Source organism: Kogia breviceps, chromosome 2 (genome assembly GCF_026419965.1).
Source record: "Kogia breviceps isolate mKogBre1 chromosome 2, mKogBre1 haplotype 1, whole genome shotgun sequence".
Lineage (NCBI taxonomy): Eukaryota > Metazoa > Chordata > Mammalia > Artiodactyla > Physeteridae > Kogia > Kogia breviceps.
The window spans coordinates 162,640,118-162,665,510 of NC_081311.1; the positions used below are offsets into that span (position 1 = coordinate 162,640,118).

A 25,393-nucleotide genomic window follows, 5' to 3' on the forward strand; every position below is an offset into this window, starting at 1 on the left:
CAGGGAAGCCCCAGGGGATATTTTTCTTTTATGCAGGAGTCAGTTGAAGATTCTCAAAAATAATCCGAAGTGATTGAAAAGAGGTATTTTGTCCAAAAAAATGAACTAATATAGACATTCTTTTTAAAAAATTGAAGTATAGTTGATTTACGATGTTGTGTTAATTTCCGCTGTATAGCAAAGTGATTCAGTTATACATATATATACACATTCTATTTTCATATTCTTTTCCATCCATTTTGGTTTATCACAGGATATTGGATACAGTTCCTTGTGCTATACAGTAGGACTGTTGTTTAGCCATCCTATATATAATAGTTTGCATCTGCTAACCCCAAACTCCCCAGTCCATCCCCCTCATGCCCCCTTCCCCTTGGCAACCACAAGTCTGTTCTTTATAGACATTCTTTTTGACAGGTAATGACTATGCTAAAAGTTGTGGAGAACCACAAAAGTAAACAGTGAGAGTAAACATTTTGGAATAATGAAGAAAACATTTACACTGCATAGGTATACATTATTAAAATTTCAGGAATGTCTGCTTACTGTAATAGCTAACATGAAAAAAATCAGGAAGACAAAATCTAGAAAGAAAAAAATACAGATTTGTTTCTTATAATCTCAGAAATGGACCTAACCACACATGTTTATAGTTAATGGAGATTAAATGATTACTTAAAAGTGGGTTTAGGCTCACAAGCAAATTTATCCTAGAGAATTCTGAAGCAAAAACTCAGCAATCACAAACCTGAAAACCTGGATGATTCTACCTGACAGACAAATGAGCCTCCAATATTGAAAGGAGTCCTTTTATTCTATGATATAATTTCAAGTTCTTATTTACTCTACATTCAGCAAACTGAGACTCCTACTAGTAAAAAGTAAATAACAAAGCACACCATCTTGGAATTCTGCATGTCTTTGACTGCAAAGAATCTTTAGCAATACTGCAACTAAAGACCCAGGTACAATTCTTTCAATAACAAATTCTGACTTAATTTGAAAGTAAATAAACTAATTTCAGACTATAAGTTTCAGAATGAATAAGGCATTAAGAATTTAAATCTTGTTCAGTGCTTTTCTTCCACAGAGACAAACTAAAATGAAATGGGGGAGAAAAGTCCTGTAAAGTCAGCTTTTGAGTTTTTTGGTGTAAAGAACTGGTCATCAGAGTGAAATTTTACTAATCATTGGATTCTAGTCTGCTCATTTAGTTTCCATCTTGTATAAGCAGAACATCATGGATTTGCATGTTCCTTTATTTGAAGTGATTCCACGTTTAGGGTCAGTTATACCTTGAAAGGCTTTGTGCTTGCTTATTATTCCTGGTATAACAGAAATATTAGCCAATGTGCCTTTAAAGCTTAAAAGACCAGCAAATGTAATTCAGTATCTAAGTTTTAAAATTCTTTTGGTTATCTTATTTGGCATTTAACCGACCTTTTAACTAACTTCACTTTTAATTTAAATGAGTAAATTTTATTTTTTCTGCAGGTATTTGAATCCATAATGACAATTTTGTAGATGCTTACACATGCTTTGAGAAAGTGTGTTGTGTGTGTTCATAACGTAAAGAAAATCAATATGTGTCTCACATGCGCCTATTTAGAAGTATTCATCTAACACATCGAGGTATTATTCTATGCCACAGAAAAGATGAGTCATCAGCCTTTGCCCTCAAAGACATTACCATCTATTTTAGCTAATTTAATTTACAATTTATGTTCTTTTCATAGGATGAAAGGTTAATAAGCTCTGCGTGTACTGAGTAGGCGCCATGCCTGAGCAGTTAGGAGATAAAAGGGTTTTGAAGTCAGATGGACCTGGGCTTGAACCCTGGCTGTGTACACTTAAGACTTTTGTTCCTTGGAGGCTGAGATTTCCACTTATAAAATGTGGGTGCTGATTTTTAGCTTACAGAGGTGTCAAGCGGGTTAAGTGTGATAATGCATATAAAACACCTATCACGTAGATAAGCCCTACATTTTTAGCCTCCCCCGCCCCCATATATGTTATTTAAATGAAATGTTCAGCTTTAGCATTGTCCATAATTTCCTCCATTAATTTTGGTCTAGGATTTTTAAATAATTTCATAAATGCAACCAGGTTGTAATTGGAGTACTTTGGGAGGTGAATGAGGCGCAATCTAGTTGTTTAAAATTCAAAGACCACATAGGAATGCCAAAGCATGAAGCTCAAAAGCCCAGCCACAGCCTCCGCTGTTAGAAATGATCTAGCAGGGCTGGGAGTGTCCCTAGGGAGAAGAACAGGAGAAAAGGATTCATCGTGTTTCTAAAAAACCTGGAGAAAAGTGGTGAAGGAGATACAGATTTATTTTGCCAGTGTTCTATTTAGAAGAAAAAAAACAAAGGGCACCAATTATATCAATAGAATTTGACTAGAAATAAATATTGGGACTTCTCACCCTTCGGCTCCCAATTTAGCAGATCCATTGTATAGTTTTTCACAGAGAGAACACAAAGGGAAGTCCTTTCATTCCTAGACAGCTCTTTGCCCATAGCCCTCCCTCCTTTTCCCATTGTGTTTAATCGAGTTGAACCATAAAGAAAGTAAACTTGAGGCCAAACTTTAATTCTCTACCTGAAACTCAGATAGTCGGTTTCCTCTTTGTCCTACTGGTCACTCTTTGAAACAGTCTCCCTCAAAAGAGAATCAGGGTACTTCCTACAATGATTGGGGAGACAGAAGGGTGTCCCTAATCAAGAAATTCTGAAACTTAACTGAAGTCCTGAAACCCTACTAGTCTAGGGGGCGAGACTTTGTCATTCTTTAATTCTTCTCTTACCACATTCCATGCCTAATGATTTAGGGAACGTTAAAAAAGAAAACCCTGAGTGAAGGGTTATTTTCCTGTATTTTTTAAAGTGGGACCATCTCTTTCATTTTTGTTGAATCTATTGGTATTTTGGTAGAGGCTTTCTAGCTTGTTTTTTCTTCCTCCACTGTGAATTTTCTTTTAATTTCATTTAAGAAAACTTAAATTGCAAAATAACATACATAAAGTGCACAAATCTTAACATATAGATAGCTCAGTGAATTTTTATGTATTGCTACACTTCAACCAGAACAAGATCTTAGGATATTTTTAGCACTCATGGAAAGCTCCCTGGTGTCACTTCCCATTCAATTAACCCCTCCATGGTAAACAGTCTTCTGACTTCTAAATTTTGCCTGATTTTGAACTTCCTATAAATGAAACCATAACTGTGTACTTTTTTGGCATATGGTTTATTTTGAGCAAAATTAAGTCAATGATATTCATACTGTTCCATATATCAATAATTTTTTCCTTTGTTTTATAGTATTCCATTGTGTGAATATACCACAATGTATCTTTCCCTGTTGATGAATATTTGTGTTGTTTCCATTATTTGGCTGTTTTTAGTAAAGCTGCCTTGAACATCTTCGCTGTGGATTCTTAATTTTCTCCAGGCCCCTTCTCTGTAGGATTATGATGAGTAGAATTGTGGAGAGGATTTACATGCACCAGTTAATCTTGCTCCAGGTTCATTATTCAGATTACTTTGGTACAAGGAAGGAAGGAAGGAAGGGAGGAAGGAGAGAGAGAGAAAGAAAGAAAGAAAGGGAGGGAGGAAGGAAGAAGGGAGGAAGAAAGAAAGAGAGAGAAAGAAAGAGGGAAAAGAAAGAAAGGAAAGAAAGGAAGGGGGAAGGAAGGAAAGAAGGAGGGAAATGTGTAGGCATGTTAGTAAAAAACAAACTTATAATTCTTTGCAATGGCTAAATAAGTAACGCTTACATGATTACAGACTTCTTTACCTCACTTTTGGAAATAATCCATGCCCTCTGGAAATTACTTAAAGAGCTTTGACATATCCCTTTAAGATGTGATAAAGTCATAGTGTCAAGTGCAAGTTCCAGAGCCAAGTTCACTAGGAAGGTTGGTTGACTTTTGAGTATTTTTCCTAAAAGGTTTTTGTTTTTTTAAACTTCATGAAGAGTCCAAACAGTTGAACATATCCCAGAGAGACTGAGGAAAACAGTGAAATGTGGTTTTAACTATTCACTGCTTTCTGACGCTCCATTGCTGACTCTTTATCTTTTGATTCCTTATTCCACTTCCCCTAGATTTTTCTGCTTTTGTTTTTACTTAATTTGCTCCCTCAAATGTGAAAAGTCATCAGACATTCAACTTTTCCTTTGAGCCCTAGAATCTACTACATTAATAAGTTATCTAGACAATTACCTAAACACCATCCCTTTTCAACTTTTATATATAGATCATCTTAGAAACTGGTCAATTAAAATAATCAGTGCATGGTAAGTAGCAAATTAATTTTCAACAGCTTTTTCTTATTGCAGAGATTTTCCTTTCTATCATTAAGATTAAGGAAATTTTTTAATTGTGTGTTCATTTTGGGAATGTTGGCTTATTTTTAATTGTGTTCTTGTTTAGTTATGGGGAAATATAGATATTCTTTGTAACATCATCACTCAGTGTTTGAAGTCAGATTATAGTCATTTTCAATTAAGTTCATGCCAAATGAAGATTGAGAGATTGCCTGAGAAATCAAATTATATCAAGCCATAGAAACTCCTAAGAGAAGCCACTTGGTACGGTAGAATAAATTGCAAATGGTATGAAAATAGTGACAAATGGCTGTGCAAACATGGCAAGCTGAATTCTGGACATCAATTCTTTAACCAAGAAGTGTTAATCTAAAAACAAACAAACAAAATTTATCAATCTCAGGGTTTTAGCAATCATAGGTAAACATTTTAAACGTGATTAGAATTTGCCTATGACATTTACCCCCAGCATTTAGGGCTGTATGAGTGGAGCTTCTTTGAGTGTTTTGCCTCACCACTCATGCTGGAAACAGTTTTATTTAAAGACAGAATGGAAAGTATATAGGTCAAAGTTGAGAGAGAAAAGGTTAAGTATTTGTGTTAAAGGCGGTGGCCATAGAACTGCATTAGATACGTATATAGAAGGCTCATTATTTGTTACATTGCTTGGAAGGACATTTTTGAGCCTGCTGTGTCTTCTTTAAAAACCACATTTAGCAGCTCCATCTGGGAAAGAGTTCTCTGTCCTAACCAACATTCCAAGGCCAACTAGCCCTTTGTTAGCTCTGTAGTTCTGGGCTCAGAAAGGCTGAAGTGATAAAAATATAAATTGTGATTCTATTAAGAAAAAAATCTAGCGAGAGCTGGTTTTAAATTCCTGTGATAGTGTTTAGCTTGTTCAAAGTTCGCATTCAACATTTACAATTGGCTCAGTGTTACGGAGGAGAAACCTGTTGATACAGCTCCTTTAAGTGCGATGGGTTTCAAAACAACCCTGCAGATAGCACACATTCCTGTGGTGGGAGTCCGAGGGCAAACCAAAAGCCTTCCCCATTCATTCAAAGAAGGAGAAAGAAACTGAACTTACCTCCCAACAGGTGAAGTTTAGCACGTCCTGTAAGTGGATTGATTTGTTCTATAAATCGAAGTTCTGTTCACAGGGGCCTTGAGAAGTATGGTTTCTCACCCGATACCCTTCTATTCCCCCACCTCACCCCGACAGCACCCCTGCTCACTGCTGGGAAAATATTTATTTCTTCTTCAGAGATGCCTTTCTTCCGCCTTGATTATAGTATTTTTTTTCTTTCTTTTTAGCTCAAAAGGAGAATTTTCCCCCCTTTTCATTCTGTCTGCGAGCCTTGTCTGATACATTGTTTCTCTTTTCTTTTGTTACTATGCTCCTGCACATCTTACAGACAAATGTGAGTTTTATCTCAAAATAATACAAAATAAATGCATGTTGTAAAATAATAAATAGTACAGCTCTTCTCAGTGATTATATTCTATGAGCATTTAAACTTTTGAAAGTGCTTAGAAATTTCTTTTTAAAAAAACTATCAAAAACCTTCTTACAGAAACTAATTTTGTGAAGTTTTTAATTTTTGCTCTTATGGATTGTTTATAAAAATACCTAGTGTGTTTCAGAAGTATGCATGTTTTACTGTAGGGGAGGTTCAATAGTTTAAGACTTTAGACTGATTTTTCATTTGCAATTAATCTGTACATTTATCCATAGAGTGATTTTTATATGATATTTCAGCAGAGGTAGATAAAAACATTACTCAGTGAAACAACTTAAAAAAAAAAATAACCTAAGAGTTGCTGATACTATTCTCTGAAAGCCATGTCCTAGTATTGCCATTTAAAATTTTGTAACTATTCTCCGACTCTGTAGCAAAGTAGAGGCTTTCTGAGGTGTATCTTTACCTGTTCTGAATTCCTCCCCTTCCCTGTGTTTGGCACCCCAGTCTCAGTGGTTCTTGATATTCAAAGACAGGCTCCTGAGCTGCTGACAGTGTCTAGTTGGAGCCATGGGCTGCTCTGATTCATCCACACTTTTATCTTCTGAGATCATTCATTTTAGGAGCAGTGACATCAGTTTTCCAGGAGGCTGGCTATCTAAGACTACCACTGAAGGAATGAAGTTAAAGGACTTGGAATAGCACCTGATTCATAGCAGGAGCTCTATAAGCATTCCCTGGACAAAAGTTTTTAACTCTTTCTTTCGTGCCAGTTATATTTCTAACCAGGTCACAAGGGAGTGAGTTTTCTCTTTTGTTTGTATTGCAGTTACAACCCTGGCTTCAAAAATATTGTGACTTGACATGGTCTAAATTAAGTAAATAAGTTTTACTCTAGCATTCCAAGCCCTCCAAACCTTCCTAGCTTGATTTTCAACATACCCTTTATTATTTATTTTTAATTTTATTTATTTATCTACTTATTTATTTATTTTTGGCCGAGTTGGGTCTTTTGTTGCTGTGCGCTGGCTTCCTCTAGTTGCGGTGAGTGGGGGCTACTCTTTGTTGCGGTGTGTGGGCTTCTCTTGTTGTGGAGCATAGGCTCTAGGCACATGGGCTTCAGTAGTTGTGGCATGTGGGCTCAGTAGTTGTGGCTTGTGGGCTGTACAGTGCAGGCTCAGTAGTTGTGATGCACGGGCTTATGTGCTCTGCGGTATGTGGGATCTTCCTAGAGCAGGGCTTGAACCCAGTGTCCCCTGCATTGGCAGGCGGATTCTTAACCACTGCGCCACCAGGGAAGCCCTCAACATACCCTTTAAATTTTGCTTACGGGAGTCGTGAGGGAGGGCTGCTGAGCTGGTGGTGCTCCAAAATCCCTGCCCACCTAAATGAGAGCAGAGTTGCACATTGAACTTTCTTGCACACACGATATTGTTGACTGGGATGGTTTAGCTGCTCAAGAAAACTTAAGTAAATAGCCAAAATCTGCAATGAAAAACTTCTGCCTTAAAACAATCTAAGCCTTAGACAAACTCCACTAATTCACCATTCCCTCTCTAGCAAATTGGAGGACCCAGTCACCTTTTGATGGGTTCTACCTAATTTCAATTACTTGTGTTCTTGCCAGCAGTATAATTGGAAACATTAGAACATGTACAACTAGTGGGTATGCGTGTCCTCTGGGAAATGCCGATACTACTTGATGAATGGTCACTCCCTTGGAAAAGGACAAAGTTCTCTAGAGCAGAACTTCTCAAACTTGACAGTGTATACAAGATTCACTGGAGATATTTTCACAGTGCAGATTCTGATGCTGTAAATCTGGGTTGGGGCCTGGGGTTCTGCATTTTTAATGAGTCACAGGTGATGAGAATGCAGCTGGTCCACACTGTTGTTAACTGGGCAGTTTTTTAAAACTGTAGCTGCCTGGGTTCCTCCTCCATTTTATCCTCTTATCCCCTTCCTCACCCGTGTTTCTAATTGAATCAGCCTGAGTTATGGCCTGAGCCTGGGGATTTTTTTAAATCTCCCAGGTTGTGCTAGTATACAGCCAAGCTGAAGAACTTCTAGATCTTGTTTTTAATCAGTTTCTACTCGGCAATCCATCACTTACACACATCACCTGCCTCGCTCCTGTAGGCATTTGATACCCCATCCTTTCTTGAAGAAATCACATCAGTCTTTCAAAACCCCTTTTCAAATATTACTGCATTTTTCAGATATACAATACATTAAAAAAATTCTTCCGGCAGTCACCTTGCTCTAAGTCCCATACAACTTTGTTATCCTAAGGCAATGACCGGATGCTGCCTTATAATTATACTTGTATTTATCTTAACCTCCCTAGTTGATAAACTATCTAAAGGCAGACATTGTCTCACCACTTTTATCTTCCCCTCTGGTTTCCCAAGCAGGGCACAGTGCCCTGAACACTCATGTCTTCACTCAACAAACATTCATGAGCTGATGTGCCAAGCAGCCTGAGATATGGTGAGACATGCAAAAGCAGACAACTTCCTCTCTGCCTCTAGGAGCTTCACAGTCAAATGAGGGAGACTGATAACCACAAATAATTTACAAAAACTAGCATAAGAGTTCAACCGAGACTTGAGGGAATCTGAACGTTTCCAGATTGGAAAGAAAGTCTTTTGGAGGAAATGATTAAGGCCTGAAGCGTGGCTAGGTGGAGGTGGGGAACAAGGATAAATAACATTTCAGAGAGAGAAAACTGTAGCATTTGCATGAGTTTTAAAATAAATTAAAAATTTTTTCAATAAAAAAAATCTTCCTACTCCATCCTCTGTCCACCCATGTCCCCAGAGAGGTGCGAACTATTATTAGTGTCTAGTGAATCCTTTCAGAGTCTCTTTAAGCATGTTCAAGCAAATGCACAGTAAGCACTATCTTTTCACCTCTGAACCGTGCTTTTTCCTCCTTAACAATTTGTCTGTATTTCTTCTCATTTCAGTACAGAGAGTGCTTCCTTATTTTTCATAAGAAAACACTTGTCTTAAAGCTGAACATTATTTTATTGTGTGCATGTATTAACTAGTATATCTCCAATAGTTGGATTGCTTGCAATATTTTGCTACTGCAAACAATGTCACAATGAATAATCTTGCAATTTAGACGTTTTTCACATATGAAAGTAGATCTGTAAGATCATTTACCAAAAGGGAAATTGTTGATTCATGAGCATATGCATGTGTGATTTTGAAAGATATTGTTAGATTGCCTTCCATAAGTATTGTATCATTGTACATTCTCACCAGAAATATATGAGATCCCTTTTCCTTACTGCCTCCAATTAGTATGTTATCAAACTTTTCAATGTTTTTCAGATCTAATGGGTAAAAATAATGATGTCTTAATAGTTTTAATTTGAATTTCTCTTATGAGTGAAGTTGAACATCGTATGATAATTTTAGGAGCCATTTACATTTTTTTTCTGTAAACTTCCTGTTTTCTTAATCCTTGTCCCTTTTAATATTCAGTTGTTTGGTAATTTTCTTGTTGCTTTTTAAAAGCTCTTTATGTTTTAAAGATATTACACTTTTTTGATGTGAGTTGCTAATGTCTCCCAGTCTTTGGCGTTTACTTACAGTGTTGTGCAGTTTTTTGTTTGCTTGTCTGTTTTTACCTTACAGTTGATTTTGGTTTTGACAGAGTTAAATTTATCAATCTTTCCTATTTTGATTTCAGTATTTTAAGTCATAGTTAGAATGGCCTTCCCCACTCCAAAACTATACATGAATTCTCCCATGTTACATTCTAGAACATTTATAACTCTGCCTTTTTACATTTAAGTCTTTGATCTTTCTTATACATTTGGTATATGATGTAAAGCATGGATTTGCATGTTTTTGTATGCCCATCCACTGTCAAAATACCATGTGTGAAGTAATTTTTTTAAAAAATAACTGAGAGCACTGAGAAAGGGAAGCGAGACTCAAGTCTAAGAGACCAGTTCTGATGAATTGGGAGATTGGGATTGACATATATACACTAACATGTATAAAATGGATAACTAATAAGAACCTGCTGTATAAGAAAATAAATAAAATTAAATTTAAAAAAAAAGAAAAGAGAGACCAGTTCTAGGGAAATAAAAAGTCATAAGGTACCAAAGCACATGAAGGGTTAGGGAAATTTAAACATTCAATTTGTGTAGCAAGATGGCCATCGTTTCCATTCCATTACCACCAACTCTTCTTGGTAGACATGACCTTCTCCTTAGAGCATTGTTTCAGGCAGCCACTTCCAAGTAACCAAAATTGACACATTTGCCATCCTTAATGTAGGATTTGATTTGGGAGGAATAGGGGAGGAAGAGAAGTGGCAAGAGAGGGGGCTGAAAAGGCAGGAGATGTCAGGGTCTTGAATGCATATTAAACAATGGAGACAATGTGATTTTTTTTTTTAAGGCAAAAAATGACTTGGTAAGTGTTTTGAGAAATGAGGGAATGATGGATTGAAGGAGAGAAATCAAAAGCTATTGTAGTCCAATCCAGAGATGCTGAATAACTGAACTCGGGTAGTAGAGTGAAATAAAGGGGAAGCGCCATTTTAAGAGGTAACTCAGCAGGACTTGTAAACCAATTAGCTATATGTATGTAGTGAAAGAGAAGATATAATAAAAAATTATTGATCCCTCAAACTTGGGCATGTAGTAGTGCTGAGACCTAGACAGAGAACTTAGGAGGAGGAACAGATTTGGGGATGAAAAGACAATAAAAAGAATGTTTGATTTTAAGCTTTTAGATATCAATACTATATTTGAACTCTTTGCATTTGCCTACCACTGGGCTAAGACTATGATGTGTTTAGGACTGAAGAGAAGATTTAATGTTGATTCATACAAGGTAATTACATGAGGAAAGAAAATATATAGAGAGAAGCTGGAAAATGACAAGTTTGGTCTATGAATTCCCAGTATGAAAGATGACTGCCTCTGAAATTGTCAGAAAAGATGGACTTGGCAAATAGAGAATGTAATAATAAGGACAACAAAAGCTGATACAAGTCTACATAAACTAGAACAGGAAGCATGCGTCAATCTTACAATAATAATTTAGTATTAGTTCTACTTGCCAGTCCCAGCATATTATGTCCGAGCTTGGGCTCCAGGACTTCAGGCATAAAAATCCTAGAGAACATTCAAAGAGCAAGAAAGATAATTAAAGGGTTAGAAATAATAGCTGAGGCATGAAAGTGTACTTGAGTTGGATTGGAGAACAGGAGAACAAATGGGGACTTCATTCACAATAGATGAAGGCACTAAAGAAATAAGTATTTGCCCAGAGGTCAGAAAGGGAGTAAACTGTAAATTGATATGCATGAGATAATGGGGTAAAACTTCCTGAGATAAAGGTTAAGTATTAGATGACCCTTACGTTTGGTAGTTCAAGTTACCTGGAGGTTGTGAAATCTTCTGTCTATGAATCTTTAAAGCATGGAGAGCATTTAGCAAACAATCTGTACTTAAGGATTCAGTTACTGATCCTGTCAGCAAAAATCCAGCACAAATCTTGTTCAAGTGGCTACCATAAGATCCCTCTTCTAGGAGGTCATCTCCACCATCACTGCCCCTTCAAGAGCCTTTTATTATTTAATAACTATTTTTGAATGATACACGTGAGACAGTAGTTTGGGTGCTAAGGAAGTGGGGGAGGTGAACAAAAACAGAAGAAAGAGTGTATCCAAAGTTGACAGAGTGTGGCCCTGCACCAGGTACTGAGCAGCTGGCTGCTCACTTCTAAAACCCACCCTCTTGAAAGTCTGCCTCATGCCATAGTCCCCACTTCCTGAACCCTTCCTCTGTTTCCTCGCAAATTCCTCCTGAGTCTGGTATCTCAGAGGTCAGTGCAGGGCACTGCAGCGTCCCTGCTCCAAAAATAAGAAGACAATTCAAGAGTCTGGATTTAATATTTTTCAAATAGAGCCCAGACTGTCTGTAGTTTTAATTTGTCTCAGAATCATTCAAGACGTAATTTATTCATTGGGCTTAGTTTTTTCCTTTTGACTATCTGGTGTCTGTCTCATTGAGCATCATGCTCAATGATGGTGGTTAGTGGAGATATATTTTAATAAGAGAGTGACTTATTTTAATGGCTCAGATAGGCAAAATCAGAATATACATCACTTAAGTAGTCTGTTTATGTAATCCATGTAGATATACCATGTATTTTTAGATGTTTAGTAATGCAGAATACTTGGAAGGAAAGCTGCTACCAGAATACATGTTTAGAAATTAGCTGAATGTTGTTTAAAGGCATATGTAGAATTGGAAATTGATTGCCATATGGATTGTGAGTTCTTTGATTTCTTTGAAGATAGTGTTTGATGGAGTTAGTGTCCTTCGTACTGAACTCAGCATAAAAGCACAGAGCTGTCTCCATCTTTGTAGAAGTCAACCATGCAGATTTAGAAGCTACCTGTAGGACAGGAAGACATATTCCTCCCATTATTTTTATTTACAGATGCTTTGAAGCATCCCCATATCACTTGATTCAGTTCTCCAGATAGAGGACCTGGCAGCAGCAGAAGATTAAGGAGAAAAGTTGCAAGGCTAGCACATGGGAAAGATCATTTTACTGGTAAACTTTCCAGCAATTCAGAGATGTGCAAACTAACCAGAATAAATTTGTAGCAAAAAGTATGAAGTGACCCAGCTCTGGAACAGAGTTTGGCTTGGAAATATAGATATAATGGGTAGATTTTTTAACTGTACATGAATAGGCAGATTTGATGACTCTTGGAGAACAGAAAATATAAGGAGTGGGGGGAGGGATCCAGGGCATCCCAAAATTAATTGTGTTTTTATAGAACAATTACCTATGACCGTAATAAATCCAATGACCAACTTCCCAAGCATAGGAAAATATGCTAGGTGCTTTATAAACTTATCCTGTTAAATCTTCATAGATACTTTGTAACGTAAGGAATATTGTACAGAAGAAAAATCTGAGGCCCAGATAGTTAACAAGTTTCCCTACTTAGAAAATGGTGGTGCTTGGATTCAAATTCAAATCTATCTGGTTCCAAATCTGTACTCTTTCCTTATATCACATTGGTTCTTACTATTGTCCCTATTAGTGCACTTTTTACAAAACGAGTGATTTAGACTTTTCCTTTTAAGTTCAAGCATTCCAACACTCCCAGAACTGTTTTGGGTTAAGTAGACCTCCTAAAGTGAACTTTTTCAGTTTGAGGCAGTTAGATGACAACACCAAAACTGTTACTAGTCAGCCATGCCTCCCAGAAATGGGTCAAAGGGATATTTGAAGGACAGAGGGTTGAAAGAGAACTCAAGTGTTTGAAAGAGAAGTTGTAAATAAAGCCAAACAACAGTTTGGACATCACTGATGACATCTGAGTGTGAGAAATGAGCAAAAAGGACAATAGCAGAGTTTAGGAAGGCTAAATCAGCTGAGCCCAGAAAGCATAACTGAAAGAGATACAGGAAATTAAGGGTGAAAGTTTGTCTGTTAATGAATGATGTCACTTTCAGGTAGAATTTGAAATCCACTTGATAAAAAAGTCTGTATTCAAGGGTGTTCCGCCAGATTACACAAGGACATGTGTTTTCTTGACATGATTGAGTTTGAGTGTTCTGTTCCATCAATAATCTGACTTTTCCTCTAAGTGTAAGTTGCAATATTTAACTATTAATATTTCTGTTTAAGGTTTGTTTAGAATTGCTTTAGCGACCTTAGATGTTTTTATAAGAACATAGAGTCTCCTCGCTCTCCGCTCATTCCCCACCAGTCCAACCTTGCCCAGTAGTATATAATTTATCTAAATAGATTGTTTCGTAATGATGCATTTTTGTACTAGAAGTAAATGTGTCCTTTTGGGCTCAGTATACATTTCTTTAAACAAAAGAGGCCATATTAAACCAAGTATTTACTGTGACGCAAACAACCAGTACTGCACACATACAGAGTCTTAAGGAGTAATTTTTATTTTGGCTCTACACCGCTAAAGTAAAAGGCAAAAAGTAAAAAGAAGTTTGGACCTGAAAAGAAAACACTTGGCTTTATGAAATGACTTATCACATTTTAAGTGGGGCAAAATGAACACACTATGTTATATACCTTTATTTATATTGTTTTTTTTCTTAGAAACTTCCTTTGAAAATGAAAGAGTCTGAAAACATTGTGAATATACTTTGTAACATTGCAAAAGTACTTCATCAAAGTAAAGATGTTTTAGTCATTCATTTAAGAAAAGCAAAACTCAAGCAAACAAACAAAAAACCACACATGCACATGTATACACCCTCGTAGGTATATAGACTGGGACAAATTAGACGAAGGATATTCAAAATGTAAACAAAGGCTTTGTCATTTCCTGAAAATGTATACTCAGGAAGAAAATAAAGAAGGGAGATTATTCAGTAGTCCAAATCTGGTGACCCTTTCCATTGTATCCATCTGTGAAAGAAGGCCTGTTGTTTTCATGTACTGAAAACGCAAGATGTGGTGATTGCCTACCCAGGAGGAGGGAAGGGTGGATATTGTACTCATAAATTAGCAATTTATGTGACTATTTGAGAATAGTCATAATCTTTGTCCAGTAAGGCATTAGCAATTTAAAACTTTGCTGACAACTCTGATCAGCCAGTTATATGAGTGCCCCATCACCACTGTCCATCCCCATCCCCAAGCCATTTATGAAGTACCTATTGTGTGCAAGGCCCTGGGATGAGAGATGAATGAGGAAAATGCATGCCTAAGGTAAGATCTTTTGCCCATCCTGGACTGATTGCTCAAGGACACCAGCAAAGCAGGGATATGAAAAATTGAAGAAAGCAGCAAAGATAAAGTATCCAAATTTCTACATACAAAAACTAACTGGAGAGAAGCTCTTAATTTATGTATGCATGTAAATTTTTTTATTTTGCAGTTTACAGCTTGGTATTGACTTTATTTGAACAATACATGAGGAATCACAATCTTTTCAGAGCTCCAGCCCTCAAAAATTCTAAATAAGGCCCCGTCCTTGCCTCCCTTATCTTAAGGAGATGAAAAGCCTCTGATATTTTCTTCTGCTATGTACTCTTCCTTATTTTTTTCCCTGGAGATAGCAGTCATATGATCAGAAACCCTAAAATTTGTCAGATTCCCCTTGGGATAAGAAGGCCTCAGTCAGATTCAAGTAGTGAGACCCTGGCAGTAAAAAATCGAATTCTGTCTTGATGGTCTGACTGTTTAGCAGGGCTACTCTGCAATTTACCATTTCCTTCCTGATGGCTTTGTTCGTGAAGATTTGAGATAAGAGAGTAATGAACATTTTAATTTGACATATGAAAGAGAAAATAATACAAGTACTTATTTTCATGACCACAAAATATAGATTACTAATCTATATAATTTCTTAAAAAATAACCACAACAGCAACAACAAGCCTTCTATAATTCTGTGGAAATGAAAGTAAAAGAGCTTCCTTTTAAAAATAAAACCACTTCTGGATTTTGGGAGGATTTTAGAGATTCTTATTGCAGGGCATAGACAGTAATTAGAGAGTGTCAGTTGGAGAGTAACTGTGCAAAGTGCAGATAAGGGTGAAGACGACGTCAGGGAAAATATCGTCAATGGGTAATAATTTCCCTGAGTGCATTTTCCCCAAAGAAAAGAGTTTTCTATACAGAGTTACTCATCTGTACCTCAGGCTCACAAACTGGCTGGCAAGTTTTAGTGGCAGGAAAATTGATAAATAGTTGTAGCCTGGAGATACAATTTCTCTCCTTGCACATAAATGTCTTCCCATATCCCTTGGCTGTTTTTATCTCCAAGCATTAATCTATGTTTCTTGGGAAAAATAAATTCATGATGATGCATCAGTAAATTCTCAACACCTCAAAGATTGCCTGAAAATTATATTTTAAAATGTTACTTTTCTGGATTAAATGAAGGGTTAACTATTACCTAGAAAGTAATCAAAATTGGGAGATTTAAATTAAGGATATATGTGAATTCCAATTTGCTATGACTCTGGATAATTTATTTTTGATCCATCTCTCAAAAATTTGAAACAGTAGGTTTAGAAATCTGCATTAAAACAAAACAAAACCTCCCTCTATGACTCATAATTACCATAATGATTTATTTAAACAAAATAGCTACAACTTCAATAATCGTCCATTCTATTTTTAAATGGAGTAAACAATGAAGATGCTCATTTAAATAAGTGGCCAGTTGACATCATTCTGTGTAGAGAGAGGGCTGGTGATGTGATCTGAGCAGTACCAGCTTCCCACCATTAGCAACGCACCCTAAAGGCAATCATATTACCCAAATTAACAAAACGCAGAAGCTAAAGTAACTACATGAATAGCTGAAGAGTGAGGAAGGGAGACTTCTAAGGACTTGCCAATTCTAACATTCTGCAATTCTCAGAATAATTTTTTTTTTATAACCCATAGCCAGACATTTCTTGTACAATAAGAAATAAGACCAGGAAGGAATTGGGAACAAGACAGGTAGTAAATATGAGAGAAGGGAAATGTACATCTGTATGTAGTATACTGAATGGCTGGATGTTGCATTGAGAAACTTTAAATACTGAGGGGCAGCCAAAACCCACGGGTTATCTTAGAGGGAAGCAGCAATGCCACAGATGGGGGCAGATAGCTGTCAGTATTTGCAGACTTCACACTTCTGGTGGTGTCTGCCCTATGTGTGTGTGTCTATTAAGTGTGCTGTGGAAGAAATCTCTCTGTGAGTTAGACCTATTAAAATCAACTTTAGAAATGAACTTCTGGTATAAGTAACATTTACAAAGTTGTGTACATTGAGCAAGATGGGCAAAATATGAGCCAGATCAATGTCATGGCCACCTCGTTTACTAAAGTTATAATTGAAACATTAAAGTATTAAAGTATATTATTATATTAAAGTATATTATTATATATTAAAGTAATTAAAGTATACATTGGAACAATAAACATACGTAAGCCATTCATCATACATAAGAGAACCTTGAGGGAGATATAGATGAATAACACAGGCTCCAAACTGGGAGTTTATGATAGAATACTTGTACGGTTGATAAATTGTTTGTACTCTGAACATACAAGGTTCTCCATAAACATTCATATATCACAGACCCTCCATGGAGCATGAAACTATAAACTAAAATGCTTGAATTCTTTGCTATATAATTTATTCTTTCCTTAGAAAAGTTCAAGATCAATGATAATTGATTAACATCTTACATTGTTTTATATATGTCTTTATATTTTAACAATTGCTAAATTGTTGTTATCACCTTAACAGGCTCATCTTACATTCACTCAGTATTCACATCCACTTTCATTCATTACTCAATACTTAGTATTTATTATGTGTCAGACACTGCACTAGGCACTGAGAATACAAATTGAAGCAAATGGCCTCTGCCCTCATGAAACACACATTCTAGTAGAGAGGCAAATACGAAATAAATAATCACAAATAATTCACTGCAAATTATGATAGGAACTTTGATGAAAACATATTGGGCGGGGTATTGCCTAATTTAGATTAAGGGTCAGGAGAAGTCTTTTGAAGGATGGATGTAAAAATTAAGCAGAGACCTAAATATATAAGGAGTTAGTCAGGAAAAATAGGGTAGGACAATTCCTCAAGTTTTCCAGGCAGAGGTACTGGGCCTTCTTTCCATTCTACTCAGTTATTCTTGAGCAATCTTATCCAGCCCTGTGGTTTCATCTAAATACTGACAACTCCAAAATTTATTATCTGACTCACACTTCTCTTTGGAGCTTGACCTAGATATTCCATTACCCACTTGAGATCTCCACTGAGATGTCTCTTAGGTATCTCGAACTTAAAATATCTCCAACTATTAAGTCTTCATCCTCCACCCCAACCTCCACATCCACCCCCTCCTCCAGTCTTCTCACTCTTGGTAGAAGATACCTCCATCTATATAGTTATTCATACCCCAAACCCAAAAGTTACCCTTGATCCCCACCTCACCCCACACACATTCTTATCCAGGGTAGAGCCAAGTCTCATCTATTCTACCTCCAAAATGTATCTCAAATCTGATACTACTCTTGACATTACTTCTACACCAGCATCTTTCGCTTGGATTACTGCGATGGCACCAGGGAGTTCAAACTGAACACCTGTGTCTGGATACAACCGCAGCTATGGAGCCACAGGCTGAGCATGTCAGTCTCAGATTGGTGGAGGAGACTTTCACTTAATATTTTCCAGAGTATGTTATGACAGGGCTTTGCACTTATACAAACGTCTTGCAATTTTTTTTTCAGATGGCTAGTAAGGCTACGAATAACTTGAAACTGATTTTTCCCTGTAGCACCCGATTGGGTGGGGGGACAATTTGAAGACGAAATATTTTCTGTACTGTTGCTGGAATAATTGAACAAGTTATTTCACTTGACATCTATTTTTAAAATGTCAAATTGAATCCCTGATTAGAAAATTCAATCTCTAATTAAAACACCAAACATATCTTAGCCCCAAGTTATACATATGCTTTAAAAAAGTTAAAGATGTTTTCTCAAAACACAACATTACTTCAAAGTTTAAAGAAACTTATTTTTAAAAATTATTTTTTTAATATATTTTGGCTGCTCCCCATGGCATGCAAGATCTTAGCTCCCCAACCAGAGATCAGGGACTGAACCTGTGCCCCCTGCAATGGAAGCTGCGAGTCTTAACCACTGGACCGCCAGGGAAGTCCCTATTTTTTTTAAATGAGAGCAAATTATTAGATGAATTTTTAATTTAATTCATGCAACCATAATTTACTTAAAAGTTGCTGATACCTGTCTTCTGTTAGTGCTTCAGGATGGTTCAATAAACATGTTATTGAATGGAAATAGATTAATCCTTGCTGGGTCTTTGATTTGGAGTTATCTCTGAAAAATAACCTTTGAAAACAATCTCAATTTGTGATTAAGAATATTTACCAGTGTAGGAATTCCCTGGCGGTCCCGTGGTTAGGATTCTGTGCTTCTACTGTAGGGGGCACTGGTTCCATCCCTGATCCCTAGTCGGGAGCTGAGATCTTGCATGCTGTGTGACGTGGCCAGAAAAAAAAAAAGAATATTTACTAGTATATAATATCTATGTCCATTTGCAATAGGAATGTGGGGAAAGTATTGAAGTCATCACAAGATGAATTTTACTACATTCCTTTTTTTTTTGGCTGTGATGCGCGGCACGTGGGATCTTAGTTCCAGACCAGGAACTAATTTATATTTATATAAATATAAATCATAAATATAATAATAATAATTTTAATAATTATTATTCCTCTATATTAGAGGAAGTGAATGTTGACTTTTACAGAGAGAGATGGTTATTTTCCTAAAGCCATCTAGTAGACTAGATTTTCCTTGTAGAGGCAGGAACTCTGATCTTGGAAGGCACAAATAGCTGTGGATCATTTCTGATTTTCCACTGACACACAGAGGGGAAGTAGATAGGAGAAATAAATGAAATTTATTAATGTTAATTAATAAACATTAACATTAATAAATTAATGTTAATTTTAGAAGACAGTGTGTTTCTCTTTTATTTCTTTGACTTATTTCCCCTTCTGAATCTCACAGTGTGATATTCAAAGGTTAAAAGAATTGAATTAGAAATCTTCAAACCCACATATAGGTATCAAAAGATAGGCCTGTTTTATCCTGAAAAGAACTCTTTACTGTAACCTGACAATTCACAAATATATTGTTACTTCTCTTAACTCATGACCACATCTCCAACTTTGGTGGTACAACATTTGTTGTGTTAACACAGAATAATGAATACTTCCTTATTGGTCTACTACATAATCTGAAATTTGATTTATTTTTAATTTTTATTTTATATTGAAGCATAGTTGATTAACAATGTTGTGTTAGCAAAGTGATTCAGTTATACATATACATGTATCTATTCTTTTTCAAATTTTTTTCCCATTTAGGTTATTAGAGAATATTGAGCAGAGTTCCCTGTGCTATACAGTAGGTCCTTGTTTGTTATCTATTTTAAATATAGCAGTGTGTACAAGTCAATCCCAAACTCCCAATCTATCCCTCCCTCCACCCTTCCCCCCCGGGTAACCATAAGTTTGTTTTCTAAGACTGTGAGTCTGTTTCTGTTTTGTAAATAAGTTCATTTGTATCTTTTTTTTTTTTTTTTAGATTTCGCATATAAGTGATATCATATGATATTTGTCTTTCTCTGTCTGACTTCCTTCACTTAGTATGATAATCTCCAGGTGTCATTTGATTTCTTGACACTTGGATAGGTTCCAAGGGTTTTGCCTTTGAACGCCTGGTTGCTTTCTGATCCTGATTACTTTATAATTCAGAAATAGTGTGTTTTTAGTCCCCAAATTTTGTTATTATATTCTAATCCCTTTAATGGTTCTCATGTTTTTATTAAAATTTACTGTTGTCTTTTATTCGATTTGTCTCCATATAAGACCAATTTTAGTTGTTCAACTTGGTATGCCTCCTTCCAGCTATTGTTAAATGAATGGCTTGTAATAATTTTGTTTTGCTGCTCATTTCAGGAAGTTTGGAATGTATCTAGCTCTAGTGTACAGGCTTTTGGCATCTTTTGAATACTGATGGATTGACAGGAAGTGTAAGATTATGTATGAACAAAGATGCTTTCATCTTTAAGGAACATAAAACCTGTCAAAAAGTCATTTAAACAATAATGGAAATTATTACCTCACACAACAAGAATTCTAGAGATAGGGCAGTTTAGAAGTTGAATAATTCAGCGATTCAACAATGACATCAGTTTGCCCAGATGTTTTCCATCTTTCCACTTTCCAAAATTCAGTGTGTTGTTTGTCCTCGTGGGCAGGTTATAGCTAGGTTTCCCATGTAGATGACAAAGTCCAGAGGCAGAAAAGGGAAATTTCTCCTTCCACATATCTTATTGGAAGGAAAAACCTCTCTCAGAGGCCCCTTTGGCTTATTGACCAGAATTATGTCACATACTTGTTCCAGAACAGATTGGTAAATGAAATGGAATATCATATTGGCTTAAGTCAGCAGTAGTTTATGGAACCTGAGGGCCCTGTTACTCTTTCAGGGAGTTCACAATGTTAAAATCGCTTTCCCTTGGGCTTCCTTGGTGGCGCAGTGGTTGAGAGTACGCCTGCCGATGCAGGGGACACGAGTCCGTGCCCCGGTCTGGAAAGATCCCACATTCCGCGGAGCGGCTGGGCCCGTGAGCCATGGCCACTGAGCCTGCGCGTCCGGAGCCTGTGCTCCGCAACGGGAGAGGCCACAACAGTGAGACGCCCGCGTACCACACACACACACACACACACACACACACACACACACACACACACACAAAATCTCTTTCCCTAATAATGCTAAGATATTATTTGCTTTTTCCACTCCACTCTTGTTTTTTTTTTTATTATTGATATTTTATTTTATTTATTTATTTATTTTTAACATCTTTATTGGAGTATAACTGTTTTACAATAGTGTGTTAGTTTTTCCTTTACAACAAAGTGAATCAGTTATACATATACATATGTTCCCATATCTCTTCCCTCTTGCATCACCCTCTCTCACCCTCCCTATCCCACCCCTCTAGGTGGTCACAAAGCACTGAGCTGATCTCCCTGTGCTATGCGGCAGCTTCCCACTAGCTATCTAATTTACATTTGATAGTGTATATATGTCCCTGCCACTCTCTCACTTCATCACAGCTTACCCTTCCCCCTCCCCATATCCTCAAGTCCATGCTCTAGTAAGTCTGTGTTTCATTCCCGTCCTACCACTAATCTCTTCATGACATTTTTTTCCCCTTAGAGTCCATATATATGTGTTAGCATACGGTATTTGTTTTTCTCCTTTTGACTTACTTCACTCTGTATGACAGACTCCAGGTCCATCCACCTCATTATAAATAACTCAGTTTCATTTCTTTTTATGGCTGAGTAATATTCCATTGTATATATGTGCCACATCTTCTTTATCCATTCATCTGTTGATGGACATTTAGGTTGCTTCCATGTCCTGCCTATTGTAAATAGAGCTGCAATGAACATTTTGGTACATGAGTCTTTTTGAATTATGGTTTTCTCAGGGTATATGCCCAGTAGTGGGATTGCTGGGTCGTATGGTAGTTCTATTTGTAGTTTTTTAAGGAACCTCCATACTGTTCTCCATAGTGGCTGTATCAGTTTACATTCCCACCAGCAGTGTAAGAGGGTTCCCTTTTCTCCACACCCTCTCCAGCATTTATTGTTTCTAGAGTTTTTGATGATGGCCAATCTGACCGGTGTGAGATGATATCTCATTGTAGTTTTGATTTGCATTTCTCTAATGATTAATGATGTTGAGCATTCTTTCATGTGTTTGTTGGCAATCTGTATATCTTCTTTGGAGAAATGTCTATTTAGTTCTTCTGCCCATTTTTGGATTGGGTTGTTTGTTTTTTTGTTATTGAGCTGTATGAGTTGCTTATAAATTTTGGAGACTAATCCTTTGTCAGTTGCTCCATTTGCAACTATTTTCTCCCATTCTGAGGGTTGTCTGTTGGTCTTGTTTATGGTTTCCTTTGCTGTGCAAAAGCTTTTAAGTTTCATTAGGTCCCATTTGTTTATTTTTGTTTTTATTTCCATTTCTCTAGGAGATGGGTCAAAAAGGATCTTGCTGTGATTTATGTCATAGAGTGTTCTGCCTATGTTTTCCTCTAAGAGTTTGATAGTGTCTGGCCTTACATTTAGGTCTTTAACCCATTCTGAGTTTATTTTTGTGTGTGGTGTTAGGGAGTGTTCTAATTTCATACTTTTACATGTAGCTGTCCAGTTTTCCCAGCACCACTTATTGAAGAGGCTGTCTTTTCTCCACTGTATATTCTTGCCTCCTTTATCAAAGGTAAGGTGACCATATGTGTGTGAGTTTATCTCTGGGCTTTCTATCCTGTTCCATTGATCTATATTTCTGTTTTTTTGCCAGTACCATACTGTCTTGATTACTGTAGCCTTGTAGTAGAGTCTGAAGTCAGGAAGCCTAATTCCTCCAACTCCATTTTTCGTTCTCAAGATTGCTTTGGCTATTCGGGGCCTTTTGTGTTTCCATACAAATTGTGAAATTTTTTGTTCTAGTTCTGTAAAAAATGCCAGTGGTAATTTGATAGGGATAGCATTGAATCTGTAGATTGCTTTGGGTTCCACTCCACTCTTAGTGGAAAACAGCAACAGTGGGTAACACTCCTGGTTGGTTAGCACAAATCAAGGCTGTGATTTTAAAATGTACTAGTAGTCATTGTATTCTTTACCGCCAGGCTCTCACATAAAGTTTGTTGTTTTCGTTGTTTTCTGGTCCATACTGAAGCACTTTTGTTATTTCAGGCTCATATTTTAAGATTGAGTTGTAAGCTGAAATGGCTTCTTTTTTCTTGGAACACTTAAAAAAAAAACCCCAAAACCTGAAAGACTGACAAAGTATGGTTATTCAGACTTGGGTGTTTTGCTGACATTTTCTTGAAAATGAACAAAGTGAGCCTGTCACTTCAAGGAAAACAACTGATAATACTTGTTGCAAATGATAAAATTTAAGCTTTCAGGTGAAAATTAGAATGCTGGATAACTTGTATCCACCACTGTGAGCTTGACAGCTTCCCAATACTTATATATATTTTCTGATGATTTTGGTGGTGATATTAACAAAAGTGACTTTTTGATATGGTGTGATGAAATATGTCAACATTTGAAAGATCTTCATAATTCAGTGAATCAATATTTTCCCAATGACCAATGCATGTTACAAAATCGCTCATGGGTGATTCAAAGACCAAAATAGACTAAAATATTTAAGGGTAACTGAGCACAAAATTTTATTGATCTGTTTTCAGATTCCACATTATAATTAACCTTTGAGGAACAACCACTTTTTGAGTTTGGATGTAGTATAAAAGAATATCCAAAACTATCTGAAGAGGCTATTAAATATTTTTTTCAACTATTTATTTGTATGAGGTTGGATTTTCTTAATGCACTTCAACCAAACAACAGATTGAATGCAGAAGCAAATATGAGAATCTACTTTTTCTATTAAGCCAGACTTCTCAAATTTTTTTTCTTATTCTGAAAAATATAGCTTTTTTCAAAAAATATTATTTATATTAATATGTAACAGGTTTATTGTTTTTATTTTAAAATTAATGTCTTTCGAATTTTTAATTTTTAGTTTCTAAAATTATAAACATTAATAGAGATGACTCATAAATAAATGTACTTTGCACTCTTCAGTACTTTTTTTTGTGTGTGTGTGGTACACGGGCCTCTCACTGTTGTGGCCTCTCCCTTTGCGGAGCGCAGGCTCCAGATGCACAGGCTCAGCGGCCATGGCTCACGGGCCCAGCCGCTCCGCGGCATGTGGGATCCTCCCAGACCGGGGCACGAACCCGTGTCTCCCGCGTCGGCAGGCGGATTCTCAACCACTGCGCCACCAGGGAAGCCCTCTTCAGTACTTTTAAGAGTGTAAAAAGATCCTGAAACCAAAAAGTTTGAACACCACCTGGTTTAGTCCAGAGCTTTACCATTTGGGCCCTGGTAAATGATTTTATGTTGTCTCAATAAAATCAGGATTCTATTGACAGGATGGTTAATGGCTTCATTAGAGATCTGTGATCTGGCCACAGTTTAAACTGAAGGAGAATTTTTCCACTGGCATGCGGCAATCAGCAAACTGTGACTTGTCTTTGGGCGATGTTGACAAAGGGTTCTCAGGCCTCAGGGACAGGGACCTCATACTGCAATGCTTCTAGGCTGCCAGATTCTAGGATAGGAGAAAGCTTCTTCAAAGCTACACACAGAAAATGGACAGAAGTAGTTAGTTGCCTTTCATGTCCATTGGGGATCAACCTGAGTCTCTGGTCTGGCTCCCAAAAGCAATGGTGTTCTTTGTCCCAAGCTGGGGATGTTTCTTTCTTTCCCAGGGAATACAAAACAATGATATCTCATATTACTGTCTCATACCAGGACTGGAGATCTCAGCTGTCCCTGGGCTCACCTCCAGGTTCCACAAGTCAGCCAAGTCTGTTTTGATTGATTGACTGATTGGTAATTATTTAGGAAAATTAATTCAGTGACAGTTGAGGAAGCAGGTAGAAATAGAATATTTGTATGAAATCAGAGAGGATAATTGTGGTAAAGGAAACAGTCATGGATATATGCAAGGATCCTATTAGATGACTGGGCAATTATAATTCTGTTAATCATGATTGAGAACATAATAGGAGCCACAGGATTAGGGTTTAAAACAAGGGCTTCTCCTTTGAACATACTTATTTTAGTATCCCTGGGAGTCTGTAGGTAGATATATCCATTAGGCAGTTGGAAGTATGGTCTGACTTTTAAAAGAGAGATTAGGCTTAGAATACAGATCTTAGAATGTTCATCATGAAAGTCATAGTTGAAGTTATTGGAATTGGTAAGATTTCTTTCTCCCTGAGAGATAAAGTGATAAGACAAGGCAATCAAAGGTAGAAATGTAGGAACTATCATTAAGGGATGGGAAGAAGAAGAATCCAGTATTAGAGACTGGAAAAGAGTGCTATTCAGAAAGAGAATAAAGGTAAGTATTATTGAAGATG

The 25,393-nt window shown here is 36.8% G+C and overlaps 1 protein-coding gene across 1 annotated transcript in view; it reads left to right on the forward strand.

Annotated features, from left to right (window-relative positions):
• Positions 1 to 25,393, forward strand: part of SLC39A10 (solute carrier family 39 member 10) — a 143,538-nt gene that overhangs the window by 31,068 nt on the left and 87,077 nt on the right. The window lies entirely within an intron of this gene.